Here is a 13,123-nt window from a genome sequence, read left to right on the forward strand (position 1 = left end):
ATTTTGGAGAGATTTGGCGTTTTAAAGAAAATTATCGTTGAAAATTTCGGTCTAAATTAGTGATAATTATTAACATTTTTCTCATTAAGTCGAAATTTTTCAAGAAATCGTCAATATTTTTAGTGTTTGAAGGTCGATTGATGTTTCTCTTGCATCTAAAGACATTTCTGAGTTGTTTGGAGAAAAGTCAATTTTTGGCCAAATTTGATCAAAAAGTAAGGACAACCCCTGGAAATTTTTTTCAATTTTGCCTGAAAAATGAAATTGCTTAAAACTTGCAGGGAAGATGCCTGAGGGTCCCTAGAGCACATTCGAACTGGAATTTTGGACGGATTTGGCGTTTTAAAGAATATTATCCTCGAAAATTTCGGTCAAAATTAGTGAAAATTGTTAATATTTTTCTCTATAAGTCGAGGATTTTTTCAGAAATCTTCAATATTTTGAGCATTAGAAAGGTCGATTGGTGTTTTCTTGCAATCAAAGACATTTCTGAGTTGTTTGAAAAAAAAGTCAATTTTGGGCCAAATTTGGTCCAAAAGTAAGGCTAAAACCTTGCACTTTTTTTCATTTTTGGCCAAAAAATGAAATTGCTTGAAAGTTGCTAGAAAGATGCCTTAAGGGCCCTAGAACGCATTCCAAATCGATTGCTGGGCAGATGTACTATTAAAGAGGAAATTCTGTCGAAAAATTAAGGTTAAATCGCTGTTGAATTACCTGTTTTTTCATCCAAAAATTGACAATTTTTTCCCAAATCTTCAAAATTTTGTGTGTTAGAGTATTGATTGATGTTCCTTTTGTATTCAGATAAATTTCTGCCTTGTTTTGAGAAAAGTCAATTTTTGGCCAATTTTGACTTTAAATGTAAGGCTAACCCCTTGCATTTTTCTCAATTTTTGGCAAAAAATGAAATTTCCTGCAAGTTGCTTGAAAGATGCCTTAAGGGCCCTAGAACGCATTCCAAATCGATTGCTGGACAGATGTGCTATTAAAGGGGATTAAAGGTCGCCCCCAGAGGTAGATACCGCTAGAGGCGACCATCAAAAGTCGCCCCCACAGGAAGGTACCGCTGGAGGCGACCATCAATAGTCGCCCCCAGAGGTAGGTACCGCTAGAAGCGACGATGAATTATCCCCTCTAGAGGTAGGTACCGCTAGAGGCGACCATCAATAGTCGCCCCCACAGGAAGGTACCGCTGGAGGCGACCATCAATAGTCGCCCCCAGAGGTAGGTACCGCTAGAAGCGACGATGAATTATCGCCTCTAGAGGTAGGTACCGCTATAGGGGACGATGAATTATCGCCTCTAGAGGTAGGTACCGCTATAGGCGACCATCAGTAGTCGCCCCCCCCACAGGTAGGTACCGCTAGAGGCGACCATCAGTAGTCGCCCCTAGAGGTAGGTACCGCTAGAGGCGACCATCAATAGTCGCCCCTAGAGGTAGGTACCGCTAGAGGCGACCAACAATAGTCGCCCCTAGAGTATTGATTGATGTTCCTCTTGCATCTAGATGGATTTCTGCCTTGTTTGGAGAAAAGTAAATTTTTGGCCAAATTTGATCAAAAAGTAAGGCTAACCCCTGGCAATTTTTTCAATTTTGGCCGACAAATGAAATTGCTTAAAACTTGCAGGGAAGATGCCTGAGGGTCTCTAGAGCACATTCGAACTGGAATTTGGACAGATTTGGCGTTTTAAAGAAAATTATGCTCGAAAATTTCGGTCAAAATTAGTGAAAATTATTAATATTTTCTCTATAAGTCGAGGATTTTTCCAGAAATCTTCAATATTTTGAGCATTTAAAGGTCGATTGGTGTTTTTCTTACATCCAAAGACATTACTGAGTTGTTTGAGAAGTAAGGTTTACACCTTGCACTTTTTTTCAATGTTGGCCTAAAAATGAAACTGCTTGAAACCTGCGGGAAGATGGCTGAGGGTCTCTCGACATATTCAACCTGGAATTTAAGACAGATTTGGCGTTGTAAAGAAAAATATCTTCGAAAATTTTGGTCAAAATTAGTGAAAATTATTAATATTTTTCTCAATAAGTCGAAGATTCTTTTTTTTTTTTTTTTTTAGAAATCTTTAATATTTTTAGCATTTAAAGGTCGATAAATGATTCTCTTGCATCCATAGACACTTCTGAGTTGTTCTGAGAAAAGTCAATTTTTGGCCAAATTTGATCAAAAAGTAAGGCTAACCCCTTGCAACTTTTTCAATTTTGGCCGAAAATTGAAATTGCTTGAAAATTGCAGGGAAGATGCCTTAGGGTCCCTCGACATATTCGAACTGGAATTTTGGACGGATTTGGCGTCTTAAAGAAAAATATCGTTGAAAATTTGGTCAAAAAACTGAAAATTATTAATAGTTTTCTCAAGAAGTCTAGTATTTTTTCAGAAATCTTCAATAGTTTTAGAGTTTGAAGGTCGATAAATGATTCTCTTGCATCCAAAGACATTGCTGAGTTGTTGGGGGAAAAGTCAATTTTTGGCCAAATTTGATCAAAAAGTAAGGCTAACCCCTTGCAATTTTTTCAATTTTGGCCGAAAAATGAAATTGCTCGAAACTTGCAGGGAAGATGCCTGAGGGTCCATAGAGCTCATTCGAACTGGAATTTTGGACAGCTTTGGCGTTTTAAAGAAAAATATCGTCGAACATTTCTGTAAAAAAACTGAAAATTATTAAGATTTTTTTCTCAATAAGTCGAGTATTTTTTCAGAAATCTTCAACAGTTTTAGAGTTTGAAGGTCGATTGATGATTCTCTTGCATCCAAAGACATTTCTGCGTTGTTTTGGGAAAAGTCAATTTTTGGCCAAATTTGATCAAAAAGTAAGGCTAACCCCTTGCAATTTTTTCAATTTTGGCCGAAAAATGAAATTGCTTGAAACTTGCAGGGAAGATGCCTTAAGGGTCCATAGAGCTCATTCGAACTGGAATTTTGGACAGCTTTGGCGTTTTAAAGAAAAATATCGTCGAACATTCCTGTAAAAAAACTGAAAATTATTAAGATTTTTTTTCTCAATAAGTCGAGTATTTTTTCAGAAATCTTCAACAGTTTTAGAGTTTGAAGGTCGTTAATGATTCTCTTGCATCCAAAGACATTTCTGCGTTGTTTGGGGAAAAGTCAATTTTTGGCCAAATTTGATCAAAAAGTAAGGCTAACCCCTTGCAATTTTTTCAATTTTGGCCGAAAAATGAAATTGCTTGAAACTTGCAGGGAAGATGCCTGAGGGTCCATAGAGCTCATTCGAACTGGAATTTTGGACAGCTTTGGCGTTTTAAAGAAAAATATCGTCGAACATTTCTGTAAAAAAACTGAAAATTATTAAGATTTTTTTCTCAATAAGTCGAGTATTTTTTCAGAAATCTTCAACAGTTTTAGAGTTTGAAGGTCGATTGATGATTCTCTTGCATCCAAAGACATTTCTGCGTTGTTTGGGGAAAAGTCAATTTTTGGCCAAATTTGATCAAAAAGTAAGGCTAACCCCTTGCAATTTTTTCAATTTTGGCCGAAAAATGAAATTGCTTGAAACTTGCAGGGAAGATGCCTTAAGGGTCCATAGAGCTCATTCGAACTGGAATTTTGGACAGCTTTGGCGTTTTAAAGAAAAATATCGTCGAACATTTCTGTAAAAAAACGGAAAATTATTAAGATTTTTTTTCTCAATAAGTCGAGTATTTTTTCAGAAATCTTCAACAGTTTTAGAGTTTGAAGGTCGATTAATGATTCTCTTGCATCCAAAGACATTTCTGCGTTGTTTTGGGAAAAGTCAATTTTTGGCCAAATTTGATCAAAAAGTAAGGCTAACCCCTTGCAATTTTTTCAATTTTGGCCGAAAAATGAAATTGCTTGAAACTTGCAGGGAAGATGCCTTAAGGGTCCATAGAGCTCATTCGAACTGGAATTTTGGACAGCTTTGGCGTTTTAAAGAAAAATATCGTCGAACATTTCTGTAAAAAAACGGAAAATTATTAAGATTTTTTTCTCAATAAGTCGAGTATTTTTTCAGAAATCTTCAACAGTTTTAGAGTTTGAAGGTCGATTAATGATTCTCTTGCATCCAAAGACATTTCTGCGTTGTTTTGGGAAAAGTCAATTTTTGGCCAAATTTGATCAAAAAGTAAGGCTAACCCCTTGTATTTTTTCAATTTTGGCCGAAAAATGAAATTGCTTGAAACTTGCAGGGAAGATGCCTGAGGGTCCCTACAGCTCATTCGAACTAAAATTTTGGACAGATTTGGCGTTTTAAATAAAAATATCGTCGAACATTTCGGTCGAAAAACTGAAAATTATTAATATTTTTCTCAATAAGTCGAGTATTTTTTCAGAAATCTTCAATAGTTTTAGAGTTTGAAGGTCGATTGATGATTCTCTTGCATCCAAAGTCGTCGAGTATTTTTTCAGAAATCTTCAATAGTTTTAAAGTGTGAAGGTCGATTGATGATTCTGTTGCATCCAAAGACATTCCTGAGCTGTTTGGGGAAAAGTCAATTTTCGGCCACATTTGATCAAAAAGTAAGGTTTACCCCTTGTATTTTTTTCAATTTTGGCCGAAAAATGAAATTGCTTGAAACTTGCAGGTAAGATGCTTGAGGGTCCATAGAGCTCGTTCGAACTGGAATTTTGGACAGATTTGGCGTTTTAAAGACAAATATCGTGGAAAATTTCGGTCAAATACTGAAAATTATTAATATTTTTCTCAATAAGTCGTCGAGTATTTTTTCAGAAATCTTCAATAGTTTTAGAGTTTGAAAGTCGATTGATGATTCTCTTGCATTCAAAGACATTCCTGTGTTGTTTGGGGAAAAGTCAATTTTTGGCCAAATTTGATCAAAAAGTAAGGCTAACCCCTTGCAATTTTTTCAATTTTAGCCGAAAAATGAAATTTCTTGAAACTTGCAGGGAAGATGCCTGATGGTCCCTCGACATATTCGAACTGGAATTTTGGACAGATTTGGCGTTTTAAAGACAAATATCGCCGAACATTTTGGTCAAAAAACTAAAAATTCTTAATATTTTTTACAATAAATCGAGTATTTTTTTCAGAAATCTTCAACAGTTTTACAGTTTGAAGGTCGATTGATGATTCTCTTGCATCCAAAGACATTTCTGCGTTGTTTGGGGAAAAGTCAATTTTTGGCCAAATTTGATCAAAAAGTAAGGCTAACCCCTTGCATTTTTTTCAATTTTGGCCGAAAAATGAAATTGCTTGAAACTTGCAGGGAAGATACCTGATGGTCCCTCGACATATTCGAACTGGAATTTTGGACAGATTTGGCGTTTTAAAGACAAATATCGTGGAAAATTTCGGTCAAAAAATTGAAAATTATTAATATTTTTCTCAATAAGTCGAGTATTTTTTCAGAAATCTTCAATAGTTTTAGAGTTTGACAGTCGATTGATGATTCTCTTGCATCCAAAGACATTTCTGAGTTGTTTGGGGAAAAGTCAATTTTTGGCCAAATTTGATCAAAAAGTAAGGCTAACCCCTTGCATTTTTTTCAATTTTGTCCGAAAAATGAAATTGCTTGAAACTTGCAGGGAAAATGCCTGAGGGTCCCTAGAGCTCATTCGAACTGGAATTTTGGAGATATTTTGCGTTTTAAAGACAAATATCGTCGAACATTTCGGTCAAAACACTAAAATATTATTAATATTTTTCTCAATAAGTCGAGTATTTTTTCAGAAATCTTCAACAGTTTTAGAGTTTGAAGGTCGATTGATGGTTCTCTTGCATCCAAAGACAATTCTGGGTTGTTGTAAAGACTGCCCTTTTCTATTCAAATGCCCTTTTTTTCACAAGCGCTTACCCCCTCCCAATATTTTGTGTAGGGTGCCCTTTTTTACAAGTGCCCCTTTTTCTGAACAAGTGCCCTTTTGAAAAGTATGTGGTGGCCTTTTTGGTGCCATCGGCCGTTGCGGGTGCCTTTTTTTTGGTTCATTTCGCGCATGTATCTCCGTTAGAAGCATATTGTCCGTTAGTGTGCATAATTGTCGGTTTTGAACAGCGCCCCCCATCGACATACGGTACCAGCCCCCACTACTTGAATTTGCGGAGGCCAAGTGTCCGGGGAAAAAAACGTGTCTACATTTCAGCACGGATGTGCAAGTGCCCTTTTCAAAATTTTTTTTACCCCCCCCCCCCCCCCCACACATAAAATTGACCGTGCTACGCCACTGCCCTTTCCTTTTAGGGTACGTTCAATTTTTGAAAAATAGAGCTCGATCTTCTTGGAATCACATCGGAATGCTAGTTTTGTATGAAATCACACAAAACATTAACCAACGTTCTATAAATTGAAATCATACCTCACCAATTTTCCTCTCACATCTTAATGCAAAAACAAAATTTATATTCTGTACAGTCTAGGCAAGTCTAGCTTTTGTTAGCTGACAGCAGCATTTTATTGTGCCGAAGCAAAGATAAAACAGCATAAAACATTTATTTATAGATAAGCATATGTTTCATAAACTCCAAGGACGTCAGAGGCTCCGTCAAACTCCATATTGAAGTCTACCGCGATACTAATACTATTTTTGAGTAGCCATGTGCAGCACAAGAAATGCAATTCAAAACGTAAGACCATGTCTGCTACGTGTAAACCTCCATTGGCCGAGGCAGTAACTAAGTTCAAATAAAGTAAACAGCTAACTACATGTCCAAAAATATCGTAACTTTCGTCCCACCTAACTCCGTTGCTTACCAATAGAATTAAACCGCAATTTCAGATGATGGCTTGACAGAGTTTATAGAGCGAGTTTCATCAGCTTTGTGCACAAGGATGAGCTTTAAAGTTCAAATAAAGTAAACAGCTACCTGCGCGTCAAAAAATATCACTAAAATGATTATTTACTAATAGAATTAAACCTCGATTTCAGATAATGACATGACACATTTTACGGAGCGAATTTCATAATCTTTGTGCAAGAGCGTGAGATTTAAACGCCATGCTAAAAAAATCACTTTCAGAATGTCGATACAGCGCTGGAGACGGTGGCGGAGGGCGCGTGCTGCGGCCGAAAGCTTCTGAAGGAATGCAGGATCACCCCTGATGTCATTGCACACCTTCTCGATCGTTTGGAGCAACACACAATCGAGGAGATGGGCAATGGCCGAAAGCGTGCACCAATTACTTCTATTTTTGTTCACTCTTTTCATCCATTTTGACATCAAATTTTATCGATACTTATTAATTCTGAAGGTTTACATCCTTCAAACTGCCAGAAAAAGACCAAAATTAAATATAGGACTCCACGCCCCCCATTGTTCCCCGTTCTGCCCTATATTACCAATGGTCGTTACTTCTTCTTACTTTTGATAATCACACATGTGCATGTGTCTATTAATTCTATTTTATGAGTAATGGGTCCACTGGCGAAGTTCTTTTCTTTTTGGAGGGGAGGGGTGTTTGTTTTCCTTTATTTGTGTTTACGATGTGCATGATGTGTTCAAACATGAACAACAACCCCTTGAGTCACATGGTAACGTCTGAAACTGTATACGTGTTTAAAACTAACTGACAACTAAGACGACCGTTCTGTTACATTTGAAGCCAGGTTACTACATGTACAAAGAAGTATACTCGGCGCTGTTGTGGCGCATTCGTTCAGTAGACATCAAGTTGAAAGCATCCAGTGCATTTTCGCCTCCTGACTTTGCTTTGGTTTTCAAGTCCGTTTCAACCTGAAATGTAAGCTTTGGATAAACGTAGCTAGATATGATATGTCAGTTGCTTGGAAAGAAAAAACCCTAGCAGTTTTAAATTTGTTCATTATGAACAATAATCTGTCACGGATGTACATTGATGTATGACTAACATTGTATAAACGACAGTGATATACTTGTTACTGCTGCTTCTGTGAAAGTACAAACCGCGCAACAGCCGAGTTAATCTGCGGGGGGGGGGGGGGGGGGGGTGACACAATTTTGTGTTAAAGGCTCGCACTGGTGTACGTCTCACATGGCGATACGGCCACCACTGGAAGTTTCTTACCGTCTGTCTTTTTCTCCCTCCCTTTGTTGATTAGCCAGAATGAAGGTCTACATGCGCCTGGTTCTCCTGATGGTCGTCGGATGTGCCTTGTGTTTCGCAGAGACCGACGGTAAGCTAATTTGTCCAATGTTCCATTGTTCTTACGGTTCCGACATATAGCAGTATCCTTATAACCACATTCGCACAGCCCCGTGGATATAATGCTTGGGATAAATATATTTTGATTCAATTTTGGATTAGACATTAGAGTCTGTAGGCCTACGCACATTAAAATGAAAGTTTAAGTTTCACTGTAGAGGAAAGAACACCCACTGTCAACATTTCTCAAATCCCTCTGCTTAGTTTCTGATGATGTTCCATCTTATTAAAATTTATAGAAAAAAAAAATCAGCTTACACATCGACTTTAAAGAGGGCTGTAGGATGACCACTTTCGGCTGTTGTGGGTTTTCCCCTTTAACGTATGAAACTTGCATGTTCCAAGGATTTTTAATAAAAAAAAAATTGATACGTTCCCCCCCCCCTATTTTTTTACACTATGACACTTGAACCTTTTTTTTTAAATGCAATATAATGTGAAGATAAGGGGCCATTCAGAATGTTCAATGTTTTAAAATTGCGACTATTTTTCCAAATTGTGGGTGGGTGGGTCAAGCTAAATAATTGAAAATCGAAATTCACTTTTCATGGAAAAAATGAGCAAGATAAAAAAAATCGATTTGCCTGAACTACGCACAAGTATTTCAATATTGCGATACGTGTTTCTTTTCCAACTTCGTCCCCTGTATGTACTGTACATGTACGTCATGTACGTGTATGTAGACCCACTGTGGCATGAGGAGGAAACAGCAAAAGCTGATAATGAAGAACCCATGTTACTCGTACGAACTGTTTGTTTGTGCGTCATGTTTGATGTCGAAAAGTTGCAAAGAGACAGCTTTTGCCTCCGCCCAGCACTCAGCAGCAATGGATTTTTTTCCCGAAAGGACACGCAACCCGTACAGGCCCGCCAGTGGGATGTAATGATGTACATATGCAAGTGCATGTACATGTACATGTTTTGTTTTTTAATACTGCGTAACAAATCAGTTTTTTATTAATCAAAATTAGGGGTGGGTGGGTGGGCCAAAATAATTTGGAAAAAAAGTCGAAATTTTAAAACATTGAAAATTCTGAATGGCCCCTAAGGTCGTGTGCAATTCATGTTATATTTGAGTGCACTTCATGAATTCAGCACCAAAACCCCCTTTTTGATGTCATGCAGACTTTCTTGCTGAGGAGTTGATGCAAGAACTGCAATCTCGCGAGATAGTGAAGAAGTCATGTAAGTTCAGTGGTCTTGAGCAATATTTTTTCATTATAACTTGACGCAGGTTGGCACTTAACGACACGAATCAAAGCTTATATAGGCGGCGACTCACAATAGTACGCCTCAAAGAGTTTGCAACGCGTTGGCCAATCACAATGTGAGAAATCAGTCGACCTTTTCCAAACGCGCATTGGGTCGACCGATTTTGCGCATTGTAATTGGGCAACGTGTTGCAAACCCTTGGAGGCGCACTATTGTGAAACGACCGTATTGCATTCTGTCCCGGAGAATGCTGTTGTTTTTCTTGCAAATATCAACAAACTTTTTCGTTTATTTTCATACAGAAGCTCTCATATTCACGATACTTTCCCTGCTAAATCAAAAGGGTTCTCTAATTGCATTGAAACATTAAATGTCGTTTTTGTGCACAGTGCACACGGTATTCATTTTTTTTCCAAAATGCATTTAAAGCGACATTTCAACTCTGTGCCGTCTACTTTCAATGAAATATCTGACATCATCGAATTAAGAACATAGGATTCAATATTTTTCTACTCTGTTTATAGGCAATCAAGATATACTGTCAAGAGTCTATTCGCAAATATCAACACTGAATATTCACACACTGAGTGTACGATTCTCTATTCGCTGGGTGTTTTTCTAAGCGTTTGCCGCTAATTAAATCAAGTCTATCCTGTCGTTTGCCTTACTTAAAATTTGCATTGTTTTGAACCTGAAGACAAAAAAAAATCTGAAAGTCAAAAAGTGAATGTAATGAATCTTCAATGGAAATGAAAACAAGATGTTTTATTCTTCCTTGCCTTGTTATTCTTTGAACTGGTCCTTTTATTATTTTGCTTAATTTTTGTTCAATTTTTGAAAGCAAAGGGCAAAAAAAAGTGCAGGCCGACATGTAAATGAATAATGTGTGTCCAATGAGAAAATTTAATTCTTGGCAAACCTCGTGATCAACTGTCTGTGACGAATTTGAAGAAAAGAATGCCATTTGAAGTTGAACGAAATTATTTGGCATGCCATCTATTGTTAAACTTAGAGAAAATAATATTTGTTTCTGGAACTACATGTATTAATGTTCAAATAAAACTAACTGAAAGGGCCAGGTTTCAAAGAAAAAATAAGTAGGGGGGTGTGCCGACTCCGATATTTTACCGTTACCTTTCTTCAACATCATTCTTCTGAGAAATAACGATATCTGAAATTTTGAACTGGTCCCCTTTTCTTTGTGGTATAAAAATAAATAGTTTGAGGCTTTTACCTACATGGTAATTTATCCTGGATGAGTGCAACATGGACAGTCTCTTTGAAGCTTCCTTCAACAGGTTATCCACACAAATTCTTCTCTACGAGTCATTCACTACCATGTTGGTTTTCTGTTTCAGATTGCATATCTCATGCCGATTGTTTTCCAAAGATATGTTTTGGTGGCTGGTGCATGTGGGGGGATTACTGACAATCAACATGAATGAATTAAACCATGGTAAGCCCATCATTAACGATATTTTGTAACAATTCGTAAAGATGTTTATGAAAATTGTTTCAATAGAGGCGGAATATCTGCAGTACTGTAATAGTCACGTGGTATGTCACGTTGTTTATTGCACGCTATATTGCAGCACCCTATGTCTTATGGGAAGCTTAGGGGGTCGGGCCAATTTTTTTGGGGGGCACACTATCATAGCACAGCGCGATTTTAGGGCATTGGTCGGCGGCCCGGGCTTGTACGCTCAACCGGCGGTCACCGGTCACGTTACCGTCCATTGCACGGTGAAATTGCGCCGGCGTGGCCGGCAAGACTTTTCATGCAAGACGGCCAGACCTTATTTTGCACTCGCACTTGTTTTTCAAGTATATGTTTAGTGTTGCGAAAACTCTTTCTTTGCGCGGATGCAGACCTGGCCTGTAAATAGGCCCAGAATTGCCTGCGCGGGCCAAATCACATGTTTATTCACTGCAAAAACTGTAGTGTTAATTTAACACCATTCGGTATCTATATAGGACAACACCAGTAAAATATAACACCATATGGTCCTATATAGCTACCAATGGTGTAAATTTAACACTGCAGTTTTTGCAGTGTGCTCTCAAATTCTTTGCTATTAGATACATGTGTCGGCCATGCACTTGAAGGATTTTTAGAAAAGATGGGTGGAAGCTGTGCACAGGAGTATGAACTCGTATATTTCTGTGAAATCCGCATGAAATTGGGCCTTAAAATTGCTCAATTTGGCAATGGGGCGCAGCCAGCATTTTTCAAAAATGGCCGTGGGCCACAGGCAAACTTTTCGGGGTGATCATCTTTGGATGGAATTGTCTCCCTAATGTCATGGGATAACTTAACAAAAATGTGAGCGGAAAATGAAAGACTCTGAAATGAGCTTTAATTTGATAGGTGTCGCAAACACCTTGGATAGATGTGAGTATGTTTTTATCAATATTTTTCATAAGTACGTGTAGTTATCAATGAGGTCTATGAGAGTCAATTTGCAGGTTTGCACCCTTAAAGGGAATATACAACATTTGAAAACATAAAAAACCACAAAAAAACTACCAAATTATCACGAAAAAACCTTAATGGAGTGTAAGTGAATGCCAGTCTAAAGCATCCTGTAAAATCATGGCACCGGTTGTGTGGTCATTTTCAAGAAAATTGCTATTTCTGTATTGATTTCCAACGCTGGTCGGCCGACCAGCGTTGGAAAAAAACTGGCTTTTTCAAATACTGCTCCCAATTTATCATGTTTAGTTCGTTCGCATTTTCTTTGAAATCGATTGCACACCTGTGAACGGGTGCAAGCCAGCTAGACTGATTTCCAGACCTTACAATTACCCGACATCTATAAATTGCTCCGTTTCAAGTTAGGTGGGGTCAGGGAAACAGACTGCACGAAAATTATTGTTTTTCTTGATTTTTCAGCATCTACGAACCCAAAATGTCAATCAAGTCGGTTTAACAATATTTGCTATAAAGTAATAACCCCCAAAGTCCATAAATTTCTGAAAATTACAGCAAAAGCAAATGGTGTATATTCCCTTTAAGACATTAAATGCATACATAACAATCGTAACAAGTCTAAACGTTTGGTCCTCTGAAACGTTTGGTCCTCTGAAACGTCTCTATCGTAAGTCCTTGTATAAATCATGTTGTTGTTTTTTCCCTTTTATTTTCTCCATGCAGATCGTCAGTGAATGACCGACAGCAAGTCTTTATTTTGATTAAATATAAATATTTGATATTCATTCGGCTCAGATCTTCTTGTTACAACAAGATTGTCTCAATTTTGTTGTAACAACACTAGGTGCGTGTTCCAGCTTTCCCCCCGTTGATTCCGTTACAGTACTGTTTTTTTGTAAAAGCTGCTCACCGTACATTTTAAGAGTGATATTAAAACCAAAATGAAACAAAAATATATATTATCGATCCATGAATATATTTAACTATCGGCACATTTGAATTTTTCGCAGAACGCATACAAATCCTGAAGATAAATTCTTCTCTTCTCTCATTGAAGTGACACGAATTATGAGCTCGAGCACGGACTTAAAAATTATGTCAACTATGTTATGTCAAAAAAAAAACACGTTAACTTCTAGTTTGTTTCTGTCCGAAATGTTTTTATTCTTGGGTTTTTGGGTATAGGTCTATTAGTGGTGCGTGGTTATCATTTTCCGTGATGATAGGTTAAATCCACTTTTAAAATATTCGTTCATATTCTTCCTGCATGTATCGCATAAGCAACGCTGGGATATGTAGAAACGTTTGCATCCGAGGATTTTTGTTTCGGAAAAGGCGGAACACTTTCTGAG

The sequence above is a fragment of the Patiria miniata genome, unplaced genomic scaffold, assembly GCF_015706575.1.
Source record: "Patiria miniata isolate m_02_andy unplaced genomic scaffold, ASM1570657v1 HiC_scaffold_13, whole genome shotgun sequence".
In the NCBI taxonomy this organism is placed as follows: domain Eukaryota; kingdom Metazoa; phylum Echinodermata; class Asteroidea; order Valvatida; family Asterinidae; genus Patiria; species Patiria miniata.